Source organism: Cyrtonyx montezumae, unplaced genomic scaffold (genome assembly GCF_038088225.1).
Source record: "Cyrtonyx montezumae isolate F1298 unplaced genomic scaffold, pur_monq_1.0 scaffold_11, whole genome shotgun sequence".
NCBI classification, from domain to species: domain Eukaryota; kingdom Metazoa; phylum Chordata; class Aves; order Galliformes; family Odontophoridae; genus Cyrtonyx; species Cyrtonyx montezumae.
The window spans coordinates 2,965,229-2,972,225 of record NW_027071837.1 but is presented as its reverse complement, the minus strand read 5'-3'; the positions used below and the strand labels follow the sequence as shown (position 1 = coordinate 2,972,225).

The 6,997-nt window shown below is 42.5% G+C and overlaps 1 long non-coding RNA gene across 1 annotated transcript; it reads right to left on the bottom strand.

Annotated features, from left to right (window-relative positions):
- Nucleotides 1-3,760: 3,760 nt before the first annotated feature.
- LOC136044438 (uncharacterized) lies at nt 3,761-6,774 on the bottom strand. The gene is made up of 3 exons (XR_010621817.1): nt 6,687-6,774; nt 5,724-5,896; nt 3,761-3,904 (listed from the first exon to the last, which is right to left on the bottom strand). It is a non-coding gene; the product is annotated as an uncharacterized LOC136044438 (long non-coding RNA).
- Nucleotides 6,775-6,997: the final 223 nt, after the last annotated feature.

The window sequence follows — 6,997 nt, the reverse complement described above, 5'->3', positions numbered from 1 at the left end:
TTCCTTGGCATCCAAGGGACATATTTTCTCCCTTTTTCCTTCTAGCCTGTGCTTTCTATAAGTCCATCAACTCTCATGTGTAGATGCAGTTTGATCAGGGCAAGGCTTGTAGTGCACTGCCAAACAGATTGGTTTGTTCTGATTCCTCCTTACTGAGAAAAGGCTCAGTGCTCTGATGTGGCTGCCGAGCAGTGTGCAGGGCATGACTAGCACAGGGCTTGGAAATTATGAACAGTCATCAGATACATATGCTGAGTAAACTGTTTTTAACTCCATTTTGCTAACAGCAGCAAAATATTCCGACTACTGTGGATTTCATCTTTCTTGGCCATTTGGAGATGTACAAATACCTCCCTCAATGATTTCTCCTTGCAGTACTTGTAGATGCTGAAGTGGGTAAAGAAGCTATAAACTTGCACACCCTCTTTGGCTGATATCTACGGCTGGTTTCTTATGGGGATGAAGTCCACTCCTGCAGAGAATGGTACAAAGACACCATTTCTCAGCAAGATAACATACGGCGAGGCAGACAAAAGCTTTGAAAGCTCCCAAAAAAGAGCAGCAATTCAGTCAGGCCTCCCCGCATTACTGTTCACTGCTTCTCTATGTAATGTCTTTGATATGTGAGCACTGGTAAGTGCTGGTTCTCCAGTTCCATGTGCTACGCACACAAGGGAGAAGATCTGAACAACACCTGCAGTGCCAAGGGAGCTTGCAGCTCAGTGGCTGTGCTCAAAATATTGTGTTAACCATGGAGAATAAACAGTGGATAGCAGTTGCCCCTTCTGATCGTTATTGGAACAGTGCCTTTTCCGTGTTCAAAACTCTGCCAAAATACTGCAAGAATAAGAATTATGCTCTGCACTCATCCACTTTCTGAGCTCTCAAGGCCTTGGCACAATAATTATTTCTGATAATTTCAGTCCACAGATCCTCTGCACACAGTGCAACAGCAATGAATCACAGAATCATTAAGACTGAAAAAGACCATGAAGATCATGGAGTCCAACCGCTCTCCACTTTGCCTGTAACCACGTCCATGAGTGCCACAAAGGAGCAGTGACAAGACCGAGCATGCCATGAAATGCAGTAAAAACCCTGTGCATCTGTGGGGAGAGCCCACTGCCAGATCTTCCTCAGGAGAACAGTTTCTGGGATCAGTGACATCATTATTCCCAACCTCTTCTTTAAATTTCATCTTCAGATCCATCCTCTGAGTCCCGAGATCAATCCAAGGGCTGAATCCTTCAATGTGTTACTGTTGGAAGATGGGGCTGGGACCTCCCAAGACTCAGAGCAATTAAAACTCTTCAGATTTCACTTCAGACTCAATGAGGTATTTTTATATGCTGTAAGATGTTGGGCATAACCGATAAGAACTGTTGGAGGGTGGTGAAAAGAAAGGAGCAGTTGGAAAAATTCTTTATTAACTTTTTAGTGTGAGTTTAGGAAAAAAAGAGGCATATTCTACATGGAATGAGAGGTCTCAAAGCCCAGTATCTGGGGCACTGTTTGATCAGAAAGACCAAGGTGGTAAATCCCTCTTGTGCTACACCAAAAGCCTGAAGAGTGAGTTCAAACCAACCTCATGTTCCCAACCTCTGCAGGTTGTGGCTCACAGATGTGTTGCTGGAGGGAGTTTCTGCAGCCTCTGCTATATGTGCACAGCTCCAGTGCTGGGCACAATTACGAGTCTGTTGTTTCAAACTGCCTTCTTATTCCAAGCTGCTAGCAATCTGTGAAACCAGAGCCACGCTTCAGACTCTCGAGCCTATGAATTCTTCCATTGTCAATGTTTGTTTTAGATTGAAGACAAGTGTAGTGTTTTGGGTAATGAAAAAAGATATATCTCTGAACCTGTAAGTCCCTTAAGTTCCTTTGAAATCCTGCTTGCATGCTACATGCTCCTTCAAAATGCTCTTGCTGCATTTCTTCATCGTAATAAGTTCTGTAAAAATATTCCCTGTTATTTTGCTTTGTGCTGAAGCTGGCAATATTAGCTATTCCACTCAAACGCTCTGGCTAGAAAACTGTGAATTTCTTTTCTTCTGTGATTTTCTCCTCTGTGTTTTTCATCTCATCACTGAGATGGAAATATTTTACCAGTTAAATGGAGAAAAGAGCAGTTAAGGTAGATGCTGTTTCATCATCTGCTAACACAGAGGTCCTCAGCATGCAGAACGGTGGTTTACTGCAACAAATTAAGTGCACAAACTCTTCATGTGGAAGAAATGATTTCTGAATTCCCTCTGAAACCCCATTTCTTCTGCAGCAAGATGAGTTAATGAAGAAAATAACAATTTCATGTCTGTTAATGCTATAGAGAAACTTACTCTGTCTCTCAAAAGTAGTTTCCTATTCTTTGTTATTTTAAACTCCCTCAGTCATGATTTGGAAACGGTGGCTGTGATCATTCCTGGAGCTGAAACTTTCCTTTGTCTGCCTCTTAGCTCAGGCAGAGTAATGCCCTTTTACTCAGGAAGCATCTTGATCTCTACAGGAACCATAGAATATCCCGAGTGGGACGAACCCATTAGTCCAGCTCCTGACCCCACATGGGACATCCAAAAATGGCAATGGGTAAAGAGACCACTGGTTCTTTATCCAAGTTGGAGTTGAGAAACAATAGGACAAGAGGGAATGACCTCAAGTTGTGACAGCAGAGGTTCAGGTTGAATATTAGGAAAAAAATCTCAGAAGGAGCAGTGATGCAGTGGCACAGCTGCCCAGGGAGTGGTGGGTTGGGGTTGGATGTAGTGATCTTAGGGGTCTTTTCCAGCCTCAGTGATTCTATGACAAATGCAACCTGTGACTTGTTCAGTCCATCCCGCACTGGGTCATGGTTTGGTGGGGTCTTCCACTTCAGGGAGAGTCATCCATATCTGTCCCTTTCTATGTAGCTCAGCACTGGGTCTTTTTGGCTCTTTAGCAAAGCAATGCTGCTGGGGTTTGGTGTGGGAGAGACAGAGGGTATTATCCCTCCTAACAATGGGGTTGCATTTCTCTGGGGCTGTAATGCTTACAGGAAGCGACGGCGCTGAGTTGATTTGATTTATCCTTAAAGGCAGCAGGTACATCTCAGTGCTGAGCTTTTGTGCTTTCAGCCACAGATGCAGCCAGGGATTTTTTTTTTCCTTTCCAGGGAAAGGAAGAAGAGGGATTTCATGATAAAATGTAGATTTAGATTCAACTTAAAAATAGAAAATTAATTTTATTTCTAGATGATTAGTACTGTGGAATTTTTTTTTAATTTTTTTTTTCTTCAGGAGAGCATTCTGTACTGTGCTTCTGCTAAATCCTTTCTAGCTGGGAAATAATTAGATTGCTAAATAGAATATTTCTAAATTTGAGTTTTGGTGTTTGTTTGGGTTTTTTTGTTTGGTTTTTTTTTTTTTTTTTGACAAGCAGTTTGTTTTCCTCTCCATATTTCAGGCCTTTTCCAGGATTCAAAATCATCATAAATCTTGTTATGGTGATCTAGCATTGCACCAACGTGTACCAGAAATGGCTCTTTCCCTTTTCTTGGTCTTGTATGGCTCAGAGAAAGTGCTTCAGTCCTGATGCAGATCTGGGAGAGAGAGCATCTGCTCTCTTGTTTTACCACCAAACTCTTTAAAGCATACAGCTATGTCTGAAAAGAATAGTTACCTTTAAGAAAAAATAAAGAAATTTCACACAGTACTGCATTGTTGAAACAGCTTCTGACTGTGTTTTATGGGAACTTTTCTGATTATGTCAGACTTTTTTTAACCTAACTTTTTTTTTACAGGCCTGATCCCAGGGTCTGAGATAATCTGTCAGTGTTCCTCTCCAACAGCAAGAGCACTTATACAATTAGCCCACTGCCAAGGGAAATCTGGGGATCGCTGTCGTCAGCTTCAATGACAGTGCTATATTAAGGATGCTTTAGGAATAAGAAATCAATGAGACAGTGGTTTGAAATGACCCAAGGACTTTCCAGCCCAGTGATTTAATAGTGCAGTGAATAAAAAAAATAAATCTTAGTAAATAGTAGTGGTCTAGAACAGAATCTGCCTGAAGGAATTTTCCAATATTACTTTTATTTGCTTGTCATAATATATTTCAGCTGCATTTTCCTTTTTCTGTTCCATATATTATATTAAAGATGAAGAGAGGTTTTCTATTCGGTCTGAGTTTTTCACGAGCCTCTTCTCCTCACCGGTTAACCAGAAAGACGTTAAGATACAAATATTCAATTAACTGACAGAACAATTTAAGCAGAGCCTGAAAGAGGTTCTTCCAACCATAGATGGGTGCCTCAAGAAGCAACAAGGAGCAAACCCCTCACTTTGAGCCATGTTTAAATGCTTCTCTCTTCTTTTGTGCAGAGAGAAACCCTTTTGATCTCGCCCTTTTGTAAAGTAAATCTTTGTCAGGTTAAATGCAAAGATCCTTATCAGAAGGAGCTTGGCTTTGACAAGCCTGACAGAGCCCTATGTACCCTGCAACACGGTAATGGCTGGCACTGAAATGAAAAAGGCTTGGGTAATGAATAAAGAATATTTTTGTAGCATGACTCACAAGTAATACAAAGACAGCTCTGGCAATGTCTGTACTAATTACAGACTAGTTGCTATGTTGTTACAATCGTGGATATTAAGTGTGTGGGATGCTGAAGTGTGTGGGCATCCTGCTAAGCCTGAGCTCAGCTCCCTGCCAGTGAAATCCTGCCTGTCCCAGGTGGAAAGTGGGCAATGTATGTAGGTGCCTAAATACAGGCTGAGGATGACTAAATGTGTCTTTCATTACATTTTTGTTATTTGTCCCACTCAGCTCCAAACTTCTTGTGCTGTCAGAAAATGTGAAGGAGGTCAAATGCTGTAGACTTAAGTGTCACAGGTGCTGTTGTAGGGTGCTGCTCCTGCTCCTTTTCCCCTTGCGCAGCAGTGCAGATTTTTTTGTATTTAAGTGGTGCACAGAAAATACATCCACGGCTGTTACTTATCCACAGCTATCGTGTTACAACGTTTTAAATTCATCTGAAGCATGCCAGCAAGCTGAGAGCTTGCAGTCTGCGTCAGGTAAGGAGAACACAAGATGCTTGTATCATTTTTGGGAAGCAAGAGAGGAAGAGTGTTCTGTTTTGTTTCTTAGGTTAATTTCTCTGCTACCAGAACACTGAGACGGGACGGAGAATTCCTCTTGCACCATGACCACCTTCTCTATTCACACTAGCGTGGCTGTAATGAAAACATTTAGCCTGTCATTATTCTCGATGTGATGCTCCCCTTGATTCTCTGCTTCGTTGCTGATGTTCAGGTGAATAAGCTGAAAGTATTCTGAGTGAGTGGGCCGCACCAAACATTCACGTACTTAGAGAATCACAGAGTGGTTGAGGTTGGGAGGGACCTTAGAGGTCACTGAGATCCAAGCCCTGCTGTGGGCTGAGTGCCCCACACCAGGTCAGGCTGCCCAGAGCACCATCCGTGGCCAGGGGCACCTCCAGCTATCGAAAATTACTTAAATAAGGAAAAATTGTAACCAGGTTCCAATATTTGTGTTCACTTTCCTGTCAAAGTCCTAAAGGGTTACTAGTGAGAGTTACACCATCCCCACCCCAAAGCAGACCACAAGAATTAAATTTTTGCAAATGGGATTGCTGTATCAGTGCACTGCGTGTCAGCTTTGTATGTGCTACTGCCCGTTGTTCTCTGTAGTGTGCATGCATCTGACTTTCAGCAAGAGATGAGAACAGACATTACCTTAAATATTCACAAGGAAATGTCAGCACAGATGAGGCAATACAGGGGGAGGGATGAAGGTGGGTTTGGCATAGATCATTTCTGGCCTTGAGGCATGAATAGCTATTCTGGTCACATTATTCTCAGCAATATCAGTCCAATAATGCAATGCAGATCTTGTCTTTAATGGTAACCTGTAAATAAAAGATACGCTTATTGTTAAAAACACATTGGCTCCGGAACGTTGGCTGGCAGCATGCCATTTTAAGAATTGTCATGGGACCTGCATTAATTAACCACTTGGGGAGAATTCTCCCCACTGCAAGCCACAGTAAGGTTTGTTTTCAGAGAGCAAACACCTTCACTGCTGGGGAGAGCAAGAGCCCAAGTGCCTGCCTCTGAGTACTTTGGCACCTCACAATTTCAAAGATCCCTACAGTTTCAGAGATCCCCTCCTGTGCTGCCTCCTGGAGTGCCTACTTGAGGCCAGGCACAGTTTTTGCATCTGAAGGCAGCATAATGTACATGATATTTTTGCTACTTTGCATTGGATGATGGCATATACTTGCCTGTACCACTGCTCACTTAATGTGGCGTATATTCTTTCCTGTCTTGCCTGCAGGATTTGATATAATGATTTCTCTTGCCACAATCATTGCATATGACTTCACACATAAAGCTTGTTCCATTACCATTTGTTTTTGCCAATGTGCTAACAAGTCTTCATTTCCAATTTATCTCCCCTTCTATACTTCTGCAGGTGTTGCATTGTGATGTGCTAGAGGCTCATATATTCAAGCTCTCTTTATTCTGCTTGTGAAATCACATTTTTGCCTGTTTCTCTGCATGTGAACATCAACTTTCCCTGAACATAACATATACTGTAGTAGCCGTGGTCTGGTTTCTCACACTGCCCTTCTCCCACCATTTGTAGGAAATTTGTTAATGACTGAGGGATGGAGACATCAAGGCATCTGGTCTTACCTCCACACGCTGAATTAACCACATAACACTATTCTGTCTCCTCTGTGGGAGATCATGACTGGAAAACCAAGAAGGAAATGATGCTGCTGCTGTGCTCCAGCAGCTCTGCACCGATCCATCTGCAGCACATCAAAAGGAAACCAGTGTTGATGCTTAGACCAGAGGTTGCGTGTGATGCATAGCAGAGTACTGAAATTATTTGAAAGAAATTGATGCTAAAAAAGCAAAGGAGATCCGTCAGTGTTTTACATGCTGTTAGAGGGAGGGGGGGGTGTAGTTTGTGGGGGAAAAATACCAGAGCTGGGGCCAAA